The sequence below is a fragment of the Papaver somniferum genome, chromosome 11 (genome assembly GCF_003573695.1).
Source record: "Papaver somniferum cultivar HN1 chromosome 11, ASM357369v1, whole genome shotgun sequence".
Classification (NCBI taxonomy): Eukaryota; Viridiplantae; Streptophyta; class Magnoliopsida; order Ranunculales; family Papaveraceae; genus Papaver; species Papaver somniferum.
Window position 1 is genome coordinate 70703225 of NC_039368.1, and position 13273 is coordinate 70716497.

The window sequence follows — 13273 nt, forward strand, 5'->3', positions numbered from 1 at the left end:
TCATCCCACATAAGGACGGTAGCCTGTCTCAAAAGTTTCGCTTTCTCAGTTTGCTTCTTCGTAAGATACATTGAAGTTGATGTCGGTGTCATCGGAAGCTGAAACCTTGAGTGTGCTCTCCTCCCACCAGGTAGCATAGAAGTAGTAATTCCCGACGTGGCTGCTGCTAACGCAATAACACCATCTTTCCTGACAGTTGCCAAAATAATACGATAGAGATATGTCTTCCCAATACCTCCCGGGCCATCTATGAAGAAGACTTTACTTTCCTTTCTCTAAATTGATCCCATGATTGTATCATAGGCCCAAGACTGGTCTTCATTCAACTTTTGGACAGAAGACAGGTCCCGTCGGATATAGGAACCGACAACTCCTCTTGAATGAGACTCAAAATCTCAAAGTCCTCACCCAATGTGCCTACAATCGGCGGTAGATCATACATGGATATATCTTTATAGTGCTGCTTAAATATCAAATTCAACTCGCGAAGAAGACGATCTGATAAGAATGTCGAGCTTGCATTGCTTGAACTCGAGTAATCCTCGACTATGATGTTGAAAAATTCATCTTGCGATTCTCTCACGCCTGATGGATTACAAAAGTTCAAGATAGAGGTGAATTGTCTTGTCGGAGCAGACGGCATCTTGACTGTTGCTGCTTCAGCCAAAGACGCTCTCGCACTTTGATCATTCTCCGAGAGTCCCAGTTTTTTGGCAGCTCTCTTGAATGTCCGACATCTCTCTCCATCAAAAAACAATAGATCATCAAAAGAATTCGGACCTCTAACGTGGTTCAGAATGTGCCTTAAGAACCATACTTCTCATGCATATGAAGGTACAGTATAAACCCCCTATCGACTTCTGCATACTTCGTCTTCTTCTCCACTCTTTGGTTTTTGTATCCCAATAATAGCATTCTGGAAATTCACGGTATAAAACTCTCTCGCTCTAGGATCGCGAGCATTTGTCACAAAGAACTCTGTCAAAGTTGTTCTCAAATTCCTCTTATCAGACAAAATTTCATCCAACGTTTGGTAATCATAGTACCCGACGTGTGTTGGTTGGGAAGATGTATTTGTAATCTCACTACTGAAGGATAGACCGTGTAAAGAGGAAAGCTAAAGATCTTCCACATTGCTTCTTGTGCACAAACCCATCTTGCATTAATATACCTTTTTATCTCGTCATGTGGTAGGCTCAGAAACCTACAATAATGCAAGTGCACAACATCTAACTAGTAGACAATGGCAAGTACAGGTCGTTCCCACAAGGAGTGTGAAAATACTACTACTAACTAATATCAAAAACAACTAATTAACAAGATGATGTTTTAACGATTTTCAGAGATTCGGAACATAATGAAATAACAATCGTAATAATAAACAAAGTATGAGTGGGTTATTCGGGTCTTCGATTTCCACCAATTCAATCATATAAAACTCTATTAATCTCTATTTATCACTCAAGACAATTTCGAAATCAATCTCATGTCTCGGAAGATGGTATATTAAATTCTAAAATATTGTTTCTCCGTTGTAATTTTCTTCGCTTCATAGGTAGTGATTCTAAAGCATTACATATCAATCTAAAGCATACCACGTCAAAGGACTTAACCCAAGCACGAAATATCAATTGAAAAGCATAAACAATCAAGAAAATCACATGAACGATTAAATACCAAGCCATATATGAAGAGAAATCACTAGTCAATGAATTATTATTAAAAATATCATCATAGAGTTTATAAAATTAAATTGGCTCTAGTTAGACATGGCTTTCTCAAAAGACATAGATATATTAAAATCAAAAACTCTAGCGAAGCAAAAATGGAATCGAAGAAATGGAATTTCAAACCCTACCCGTCCTCCCCCTTCTTTTTTCTTCTGAAAGTTCTGTTGGGTTTTTATAGTTTGTCACTTTGTTACCAAGAGTCTAAAACACGACCTAGCACTTTGCGAGGCCCAGTCCATCAGTTTCCCTTCCTAGCGCTTTCCTCACTTCGACCACAGCATCACATCTAACACAGATTCAAGTCATCGACTCCACTGGCTCTATTCCGTGTCCATCTAACCACCAGCCAAATATGTAGACTCCACAACCCAGCCATACCCAGCACCGCACAAATCCATATTCATTCAGGCCAACAACTGTAAACAGCCACCATTCACGATTGCAGTACCCAAGTACTTAATTCATTGAGCACCCACTTCCATGTAAACCCGATTTCAGACCTCAGTATCTCCCTGCCTTCTTAATCAGTTTCAGGCAAAAACTCACAGGATCAGATCCACCGAGTACACCATCATTTCCTCCATCGCCTTTTGCCAAACCCCACCTCCATTACCATCTTGAGATTCAAAACAAATTCCATATGAAATGGAAGACAACAGCAGCACCACCTGCAATCGATCCATGCCAAACAAACCCCCTGCAACAATCTCTCTCAACTTCCTGTGTTCGCGGTACCAACACCACCAGCTCTTCCGTCCGTCTAAAGTACCTTCCATCAGACTCGAACAAACAGCTCCGTCATTCATTACGTGCACCTAACTGCACATCACCACTGCCTTGATCCGAGCAAGCTTCTTATTCCATGACCAGCCAAATCGCGTCCCTGACCGGCTAAATCTCGTCACCACCAGCAGCAAAAACTCATCGATCCAACATACGCATCAGGACTCTTTGTAGCCTGACTTTTTGTTGCCTGCATTCTGAATTCAGTTCACCCTCCACTGTCGGCATAAAATTCAGTTCTTCCACCAAAATTTTTCTCTTCTTTTCAGAAATAGAACTTGATCTCCATCTGCAGCGTGCCTGCACCACTGCCAGCATCTTCCATTCTGCTATACAGTTCAACGACCACATCTCCTATTTTTCCTGGTCATCTAATTTATTCACCCACTGTATGCAATCACATTTGAGGTCCACAGCAACCTCCAACTCATCACCGTTTTACTCTCCTTGTACATCTGAAGTCACATTGCAGATGAGAACCCCCAAAACACCATCGTTGTTGCTGTAAGAATCTTGACGAAATCCAAGTTTAGTTTCTCCCGATTGAATTCCAAAATGATAAGAAGCCAAGGCACTTAGTATACGCCCAAGCAGCCTGTACTCCCTTGGTCATTAAACGCACAAATGAGCTTAGAAATTCAATCATCTCGTGTGTACTCTTCTCTTGAGATGGAAACAGAGAAGATGCTAATACACCACAAATGAAATGTGGTTGAGACTGCCACGTTCATTCACCTAGTAGTGGGCCTTCAGGTGCATGTGCTCACAAAGAAAATTCTTTGTTTTTGTCACATAAATGTTCTTGGGGTGGAATGAATAAGTGACACCACACCATAATGTGGTTATTGTCATAACGGCTCTTGTAACTCCAATTTAGCTAGTTATTTCCTAGGAATCTGAGTTCACTTGTACTTTCTACAAGAACACTAAAATAATGTTATTAGCCAAAATATCGGGTTCTAACTAATACAAATATGGGTATAAAATGTAGCATTTACACGCTTATTATCATGGTCTTCTGGCTGCACTCCAAAAGATACATAATCTGGACCCTTATACACATACTTGTAAAGATATTTAACACTCTCCACACTACTACAAATTTCCACGTTTATATGACAATCATACTTTTGTAATAGTCAAGGGTTATAAGGCACCATCCTATTATCTACTTCAAAACTCTCACTTTTGCGTATGCGTCGTCCATCATTATGTCTCCTGTATACAGGGTATGATCTTTTCCTTGCACGGTACACTCAGAAAACTCTTTCGGAAAGTTTCTCTTACATTTACCATCCCTCATGCACTTACTACCACATGGACCGTAAATCATCCACTTTTTCACACACTCGTGTAGTTCTGTCCCTTCGTTAGGGTTAGGTATTTCTGCTCTCACTATCTTATCATAAACATCGGGACCTTGTAATTTGTCTTCCTCACTCAAAATAATTAACATATGAACATGAGGCAGACCTCTTTTTTGAAACTCAACAACATGCACATGGGCAGCTACTCTGCCAAATATTGACTTGGTAAAAAGATCTATCTTTAGCTCTTCAAGATTTACACGGAACACCCTTGTAGTCAGATCAGGTCTATCCGCTGCACATTGACCCGGCTACAGGTTGGACACGATTTCATCCCAAAGTGGTTGCAAGTCATTGTAATGAACAAATCATGCTTCCCATACTTTTCCACCAGTGCCATTACATCCTGATACTGTTGGTACATGTCACGGGGGCTGCCATGTATGAGGAAGGAAGCATTTTTCTTTGACCAAGATTCTCTGTCATGAAAAAAAAAACATATTTCAGATTTCAAGGAAGTACTTTCCTTTTAACTATTTGTCATTATCCTATAACATTTCACCGGGCTTAATGAAGAATAAAATGAATGTAACTAGGCTTAATTGGCACTGGGCCAAAAAAGAAAGTGATTATCTATTAACTTACTTGCACTGGTTTCTCCGACCATTTGTGCATCTTGTAGACCTTGATGCAATTCAACTCTTATCTCCTCTTGATGATATCATAACCATCTAAGTCTAGACGAATCAATCTTCACCCAGTTATCCACAACATATTGTAATAGTGGTCTTCCACCTCGAAGAAGAAGCGACGCGTCATTACTTCGAATCTGTCAAACAATAGCAACAACAAATATATAAATTATTTATATTATTTGTGTCAACATAATATGTGTAAGTTCAATTTAAAAGTGTAGTTGTTAAACATTTATATCATATATACCTGTAGCATGTAGGAGTAGTACTCGAGGCATGTAAACTGTCTGTCATTCTCATCCATACTATTCTGATCCCATCCATAACTCCCATATGGTAGCAAAAGAGGATATTGAAGAGTATCATAACAACCCCATGTTTCATTGATAAACAACAGCTTTCCTTCCATTGTTCGGACTACAATGTCTCGCTCTCCAGGTTTTTCAGACCCATCTCATTCAACTACAATTGCGGCGACTTGTGAAGAAGTTGGAAGCGTGTACTGCTTCTCGCTCGCAGGTTGCTCTTTAATCACCAGCCTGCACCTTTGGATGTCTTATCGTTGTACAAGCGTCCTGATTACATGCATTAACCTATTATGTGTATCCAAAATTATCCTCAGCTTATCCATCACCTCTCTATTTAGATTGTTACCACCTTCTTCCATCTTCCAATTAGTTTCGTTATTTGTATCATAAGTATACATCTGTATATATCTGGGACGAACTGTTCTTGGATGATTTGTTTCATTTTCATCCAAAGGATGTAGAAGACTTCCTATTCTATGGTAGATATCACCTTGAACACGAAATGTATATACCCCTTACCTATTATCAGCCAATTATCTGTCATAATTCACTCTAATTGACGTTAATGAGAAACATTGATTATAGCGTCGTATGTACCTCTGAAAGTGCTCCCATACTTCCGTTTGATCTTCATACAGCTCCAGAAGTTCAATCGGTGGGGCAAAAAACGGTAAAACAACTTTCCCATCTGAACAACAAAAGCCTTTCGGTTCCCAATAAAAAATCATCGCATGGCACTTTGAAACGTCCTTGATGGCGGCAAATGGAACTTCTGGAATCCAACTTGATAGGTGGTCCCTCTCGCACAATTCAGGAATGAAGATCTTCTTGCAACACTTCGACGTGGACGACCTCTCCTTCTTATGACTTGAACTACTTGTGGATTTTCTGCACACATTAACGCAAACATGTCGAAATCTATATATATCTTTGATTGCAACGACTAACCAAACCAAACACTCATAACGAAAACAATGGGCACATGAATGTGATACACTAACTCCCACTTCTGACTTATAGATGTCCATGAGTTATGATGCATGCATGAGGGGACTTGTGATGGTGTATGGATAACATACTTTCTCTATCTTTATGTCTACCCACAAGTCAGAATATTATTATTCGGTTGGCAGAGTAGGAATACTATAAGTCGAGCCTAATCGTCATCTCTCTACAACTATAATTATTACTACTTTACAACCTAGACACTAATAGTTCCAGAGTTACTATTCAAATTGTCTAACATCATACATGCCTGCACAACTGTAAAAATATATACCCATACCCATTTAAAAATAAAATATAAAAAAGCGTACGTATTATATTTTGCGCATACTGAGATTTCCGAGATTGAACCTGCTCCATGAGTCGAGGACTTCTACGAATGTGTAAATTAGATGCAAGATTATCATTTGTTGCCGGATAAATTGAGTTAGTGTAAGTAGTCATTAGGTCACCAGGAAAAAGAAGAAGAAGAACTACGAACACAGAAATATATGCTAAGTCGAAATATATATATATATGTATATAGCGAGATAAGAAAGATAAGACTATACCGATTGCATTATGTGTAAGTGCAGGTTCTCCATGTTGAGGCTGTTGACTAAATCTTGGACTTCTACGCAGTGGTAATTGGGTGGCCCGACAAAAAATATCTTCTTGAAAAAATATAAGTTATAAGATACTGATGGTATACATATGCTTCAAAAAAAGTTAAAAACAGAAAAGAAAATAAAATGAAGTTTTGATGTAGTCAAAGATTATACCTTGGGAAGTGGAATTTGTCGATGTCGAGGCACCAATAGTAGTTGGTCTTGGTTGACTTACAACATTTTTGGTAGCAGCATCTGCATTAACTTGATCATAAGTCTCGTAGTATTCCTCATCATCAGAACTGATATTATCTGTTGAATCGTGGTTGTTGGTCTCTCTAGTGGAACCAATAGCAAACCCCCCCACCGTGTTTATATCAGGAACGTAGATGACATTTGCTCGACGTCGTCTCTATTACAATAGAAAACGTGGCCAATGGGTTATGAGGTGAGACAATAGTTTTGGTTATGAAAAATAACACGAAAATCTATAAAAAAATGTAACCTCAAAAGCCTAAAATTCGTATTCATTTTTTGTTTATCCTCAAACTGAAAGGGAAAGAGAACCATTTTGGTACGTCAAATGAGGAGTCTTTCCACTACAAACTTCTCATTAAGAAACTGAACTGCATCTATTTCTATTGAGTATTGACACTACCATGGGAAGAACATATTCAGAAACATGCAAGAAACAATAGCTCATCTAAATAAAAACATTCAGAAACATACCTGGTACTTCTCGAGATACTTTCTCCTTTTCATTCGGGATGCCTCTGCGGCCTCCTCATCTCGAAGCTGAACTTGCCCAATAAATTTGGGGCTTCGGCGTGGAACTGTTGCATTACCTAGAGTCAATGAAATAATCGTTAGGTTATCACAAAAAAAAAACCTACAAAAATAGATGGATGTATGGAAATCCGAGATATACATGTAGATAGCGAGATAAGAAAGATAAGACTATACCGATTCATTCTGCGTATGTGCTGGTTCTCTGCGTTGAGGATGTGGTCTGAGTCTTGGACTTCTACGCAATGGTTATTGGATGGCATGAATGGCTTAAATAGTTGGATTAATCTCCTGAGTCCTGGTTGGAACCTGATCAACTGCATAGTCTGCATGTATGGAAAGCATAACGCATATCAATTAATCTTCAGAGTTTTCCAGTTTCCGAGATTGATATACAACAGAGCACATGTCATTAGTTTTCTACATTAATACAGTAACTGAAACAATATAGATAATGAAAATGATTCTATCTTACCATAAAAATGTACATTTTTACTTTATTAACAGTAATTGGCAACAAAGAGAATTGCGAAAAAAAGCAATAAAAGTATCCTTAAAGTAAGCTTACCTGTGCCACTACAGTTTATGATTGAATTTTGATTCTGTAGATTTGATGATTCTTGACGTTGAGCCTGCTCTATCAACCGGGGGATTCTACGGATGTTAATTATAGAGCCTCATTGCGATCTAATGCCAAAAACGCGATTATAAAACATTAAATAGTACAAAAAACTGACATAATAAATTCTGTATAAAAAAGGTAACTTAACTAAACAATGCAGTTATCTATCATAAACCTGTCGGTGCTTGTTTGTGCTTTCTGATCCTCTTTGTTTTTAGTTCCAAGGCTAGTTGTGTTTGCATGATAAGTAATACGATGTCTTTCACGGATTCTTTCTAATTCATTTTCGCTCATTGAACTTTTTGCCTTGTCCGAAACACGTTATTCCTGCAATCCAAATTCTCTTCGTTCTGGGTTGATTTCATGGCGGCCCTTCTTGCTTCTTTTATTTTCTGTGAATATCAATATTCCACGGAGCACGTGTCACGATCTTAGTGGCCGCATACAAGATAACTGTATATCCCTTGCTGTACATAGGAACCCAAGCAGCAGAAGATACCTTCGTAGATCTACTTTATCTTCCCCCAAGAAGAAACGTCTCGACGGTCAAGATGGATAAAGTAAAGCCTAGACTAGGGGGAGGCAGCTGGCGAAGGGACAGAGTTAGGTAACGAATCTAATCACTATTAAATACACAAATCTCTTATCTACACGCATAATCAAAGCACGTGGAGAGAGGTGATGTGGCAGAACCAGATTGGCGGAAACTGGCGGTGAACGAAGGTACAACCTGTACTAAGGTTGGGAAGTTCCCGAAGGAACGTGGGTCAGCTGAGGTGGCCGAGTTCAACTGGATGAAGCATGCGGCGAACGAAGGTACCATCTGTATGCAAGGTATATCAGCAAATGATTGACCCAGAGGCAGCAAAGATATACCCGGAGCAGAAGGGGCTATAAATACCAAGCTTCACCAACAAACTAAGGGCATTCAATTTCTAGGAGAAGAAGATCTAGTCTTAAGCTTATACCTCTTTAATGTTTAGAACTTAAGTAATGACTTCAACTTGAGTTCTCTCTATTACTTTCGGAAGCATTTAAGATCTTCTGTAACCACTACAACTTAATACAAACAAATCACTCATTACCCCGTGGACGTACACGAAAGTCGAACCACGTTATATCTTGTGTCTCATGATAACTTAGTAGCATTTACTTTATATTAGTGCTCTTTTTTATTATTGCGATATTGAGTATCTTTTACCACTTAGCATTAACAGTTCAACAGAGGTTCAATACTACTTAGTATCTGATTCTCTGAGCTGTACACATTACGTAGTCTACGGGAAAACGAGTAGTCACGGTTTGGCGCTAGAAGGTTTTGCTCACCAGCTTGAGTTTTTATATTACGTCATTAATCTTACTTACGCATACTCTTTAACGAAGAGATCTGAGTTTAACAACGACGGATCTCACTTTCTAGTGATTGGTTCGTCCATTGTTCTTGCAAGTTCTTTGATTTCATAGCATCTAAAGACTAGCAGTCTCACAGATCTATAAAAGTTTTCATAAAAACGCACTCACAAAGCGATAAAACTTTTGTTTTGTACTAAACCACCTTTTCTGACAAAGCATCCGTTAGATCTGAGTACCTCTAACTGCAGAGGAATCTCAGTGAGATTTTAAGGAAAAAAGATCTTCTAAAGCATTTAATAACCTTGTTTTTTGGGAGATCTGACACCCTTTTTTTAATTGGTTTTCAACGTTTAAGGTTGTTTCTTCCAAGGGTGTCATAAAAATTTAATACCTGTCTTTCAGAACGTCATTTCAGTCCTTTTTTTTATGAAAAAAGCTACTTAGCCGTCTTCTGTGTTAGAGAATTAATTACTACTTTTGACGAAGGCACCCAAGTAGCAAATTTCCGTCGTTTTTCTGTAACCGTAGGATAAAAAGAGCCGAAGGCATGCAGAAACCAAGTGATGTACCAACAAGCTCACGACCAACAATCACGAGAGGAAGATCTCAAAAGCCGTCTCAAGCAAACCAAAGAACTGAAGCAGAGGACGGACAAAGTGAAATATCAAGAAGAATGATTGCTAACAAAGCACCCATTCCTGCTGAAGGGATGGGGCAAACATCGGGAGCTCAACCACTTTACAGCATGCCATTACCGGAGCATCCCCATGTCACGCAGCCACCTGCGGCCAACACAGGGTTACCCAGAATCTTAGTCCCTACGGGACGAGGGTTGGGAAACCTAACTCCAATCCAGATAGATACAGACGCACCGGTCATAGAAGAAAGAGTGGATAACTCTGAGGATCCGGCCGACAGCACTCCTCAGGGTGGAGGAATCCATAACGAAGAACAAATGGCAGCACAAGTAGCAGCTTTGCTACTTCGTAACAAGGAGCATGAGGATTCAATGCACGAGATGGCCCAGGAGAACCAGAATCTCAAAGATATGCTGGACATACAGATCGAAGGTTCCCAAACTCATCCTCCGGTAAAGAGGCGTGAGAACGAACCTATCTCAGGAAGACGAAGGGTGGATCTTAACCCACCGAAGGCTAACCCATCTAAGGGAACCAGGAGGACGCAACACGATCCAGACGAGACAGACTCAACCTACAAGCCCTCTCAATCCTACTATGATGAGGCATTTTCCAGAGATGCTCACAATGTGAACATGGTTATGGAGCAAATGAAGAAGATGCAGAAAGAAATACAATGGCTGAAAACCGGCCATGCAGGCGCAAGGCTAGAAGAAGTTGTCCATGAAGCGACAACATCTCCGTTGTCTCTCCGCATTTTTAGGGAGCCTATCCCTGCGAAATGCCCAGTACCTGCGTTTCAGACCTACAATGGCACCCTGATCCCGCAGACCACCTACGATATTACACTCGTGTCCTTGCCCATTGGGAAAGATATGAGGTAGTACTTTGTAGGTATTTCCCTGCAAGCTTGACAAGATCAGCATTGACGTGGTATGACAATTTACCAGCAAACTCAATTGACTCCTTTGAGCAATGGTCTACGGTATTGTTGGAGACGCACATGTACAATAAATCAACAAAGGAAGGGTTAGATAGGCTATTTTCTTTATCTATCAGACCTCGGGAGACATTAATGCAGTACACAGATAGATGGCAAAATACGTGCCAAGCAATCGGAAAAGTCAATCCAGAAATTAACATTAATTGCTATAAGTATGGACTTGATAGAACCTCAGCTATCTTCGTGGAGCTTCACAGCAGAGCCCTTGATTCCGAAGGAGAACTCAGGGTTTTCCAAGACCGCTACATCAGACTTGAAGAAATCCAGAAGGACAACCCCATGGCACAAACAAAGGCAACAACATCTCCACAACGAACCAACTCTCTGGAACCAATTCCGGAGATACCTAAGAGGCAAAACGACACCGGGGCAGAACTAGTTCTCGAGACAAAAGATCAAAATACAGAGATGACAAAGGCAGAAGGAAGAGACGAGTTTGTAGATAAGATATACACAAAGTTAAATACCATGTTCTCTCACATTCTAAGCAAGGAAGGAGCGAATCCGGGTTTTCCGTACCCTAACATTAGGGGAAAGCAACCAGATAAAACGAATGAGGCTAAGGAGTACTGCGAGTACCATCAGTACTATGGCTATACAACTGATACATGCTATCACCCAAGGAACACAATTCAGAGATTCATAGATGACAGAAAATTCATGGAGTACGTACAGATACATCCAGCTGAAACTGAGGCGACCCCGAAGAAAAGGGTATAATTACCTCAGGACGGCAAATACATCAACATGATCACCTTCTCTAGCGGAGGTCAAGAAGAATTGCACGAAGATATCCTCGAGTTAGCTCGAAACAGAAGAAAGCTAGAAACCGACGAGGTGTTCAAGCTAAGTGTCCCACCTACTACCACTTGGGAAAAATGAATGGACACGCCATTAACATTATCAACAAAAGATGTCAATCAGGAGGTCGAAATGCACAATGATCCACTTGTGATCAATCTTCCAATCTATAGATGGAACCTTATGAAGGTCCTCGTTGATGGGGTCAGCTCATTGAATGTATTATTCTACGAACCTTACCTACGCATGGGTTTGACAGCGGATCAAATGGATTCTTCCACTTGCACAATATACGGTTTCAATGAAGCAGTCTCTAGACCAAAAGGAGAAATTGTCTTGCAGGTACGTGCAGGACCCTTAGTAACCAATACAAGGTTCTGCGTGGTGGAAGAACCTTCTCCCTACAATGTAATCATGGGCAGACTATGGGTCCATAGATTATGAGGAACAGCTTCGACATATCATCAGTACCTTCGATTTCCTATACTTATGGGTGAAATGGAAATCAAAGGTGACCAGCAAGACGCAAGGCTATGCAATCTAGCAGAGGTCAGACTCAACAAAGAAAGAGTTGCTTCCCAGCAGCACGAAAGAAAAAGACGAAAGGTAAACACCAAAGAAGTGAAGGACGGAGCCTTCTTAGTACCCGAATCCATCTCAGTTCCAGAGACAAGCACCTCCGCCACTCCAGGGGCGAACGTCTCTGCCAAATGACAATTAAAGAAAAGTACTCCTCAACGTCCTCAGAAACAAACCTTCTCACCGGTGGAAGCAACAAAGAAAATCAACATCAGAACGGAGGCGGAGCCAAATCAACATCAGAACTTTACTCGAAGAGGAAGAGGAGATGCAACTACAAAAGCTACTAAGGTACTACGCAGATTCATTGCATGGTTAATGGAATATATGCCTGGAATTGACCCGAATTTTTTCTCCCATCACCTTCAGCTCAAACCAAAAATACCACCATTCAAGCAACGCATCCGAAAGGTGGAAGACATCTACCAGGAAGCGGTGGAAAAGGAGTTACAAAAGCTATTAACCAAAGGGTTCATAAGAGAAGTCAAGTATCCCACGTGGATATCCAATATGGTGATTGTGCCCAAGAAGAACGAAGGCATACGCATTTTCATCGACTTTAGCAATCTCAACAAAGCGTTCCCCAAAGACAGCTACCCGCTGCCAAAATTGACCAAATAGTCAATGCAACTGAAGGTCACCATAGGCTATCCTTTATGGATGGATACTCAGGTTACAACCAAATCGCCCTTGCAGAAGAAGACCAGGAGCATACTGCGTTCTTTACCCCACGAGGCTTGTATTGTTATACAAGGATGCCTTTTGCACTAAAGAACGCGGGGGAAACATACCAGCGACTGGTATACAAGATCTTTAAGCCATGGATAGGCAAGATACTGGAGGTCTATGTGGACGATATGCTTGTCAAAAGCAAAGAGGCGAAAAACCACCTGTCAGATCTAAGGGAAATATTCGAAGCCATGAGAAACTTTCACATGAAGGTGAACCCTGATAAATGCACATTCGGAGTAACCTCAGAAAAATTCTTGGGATACTTGGTAACTACGCGAGAAATAGAAGTAGACCCCGAAAGGGTCAGAGCAATAATGGAAATGCCATCTCCACAAGAACTAAAA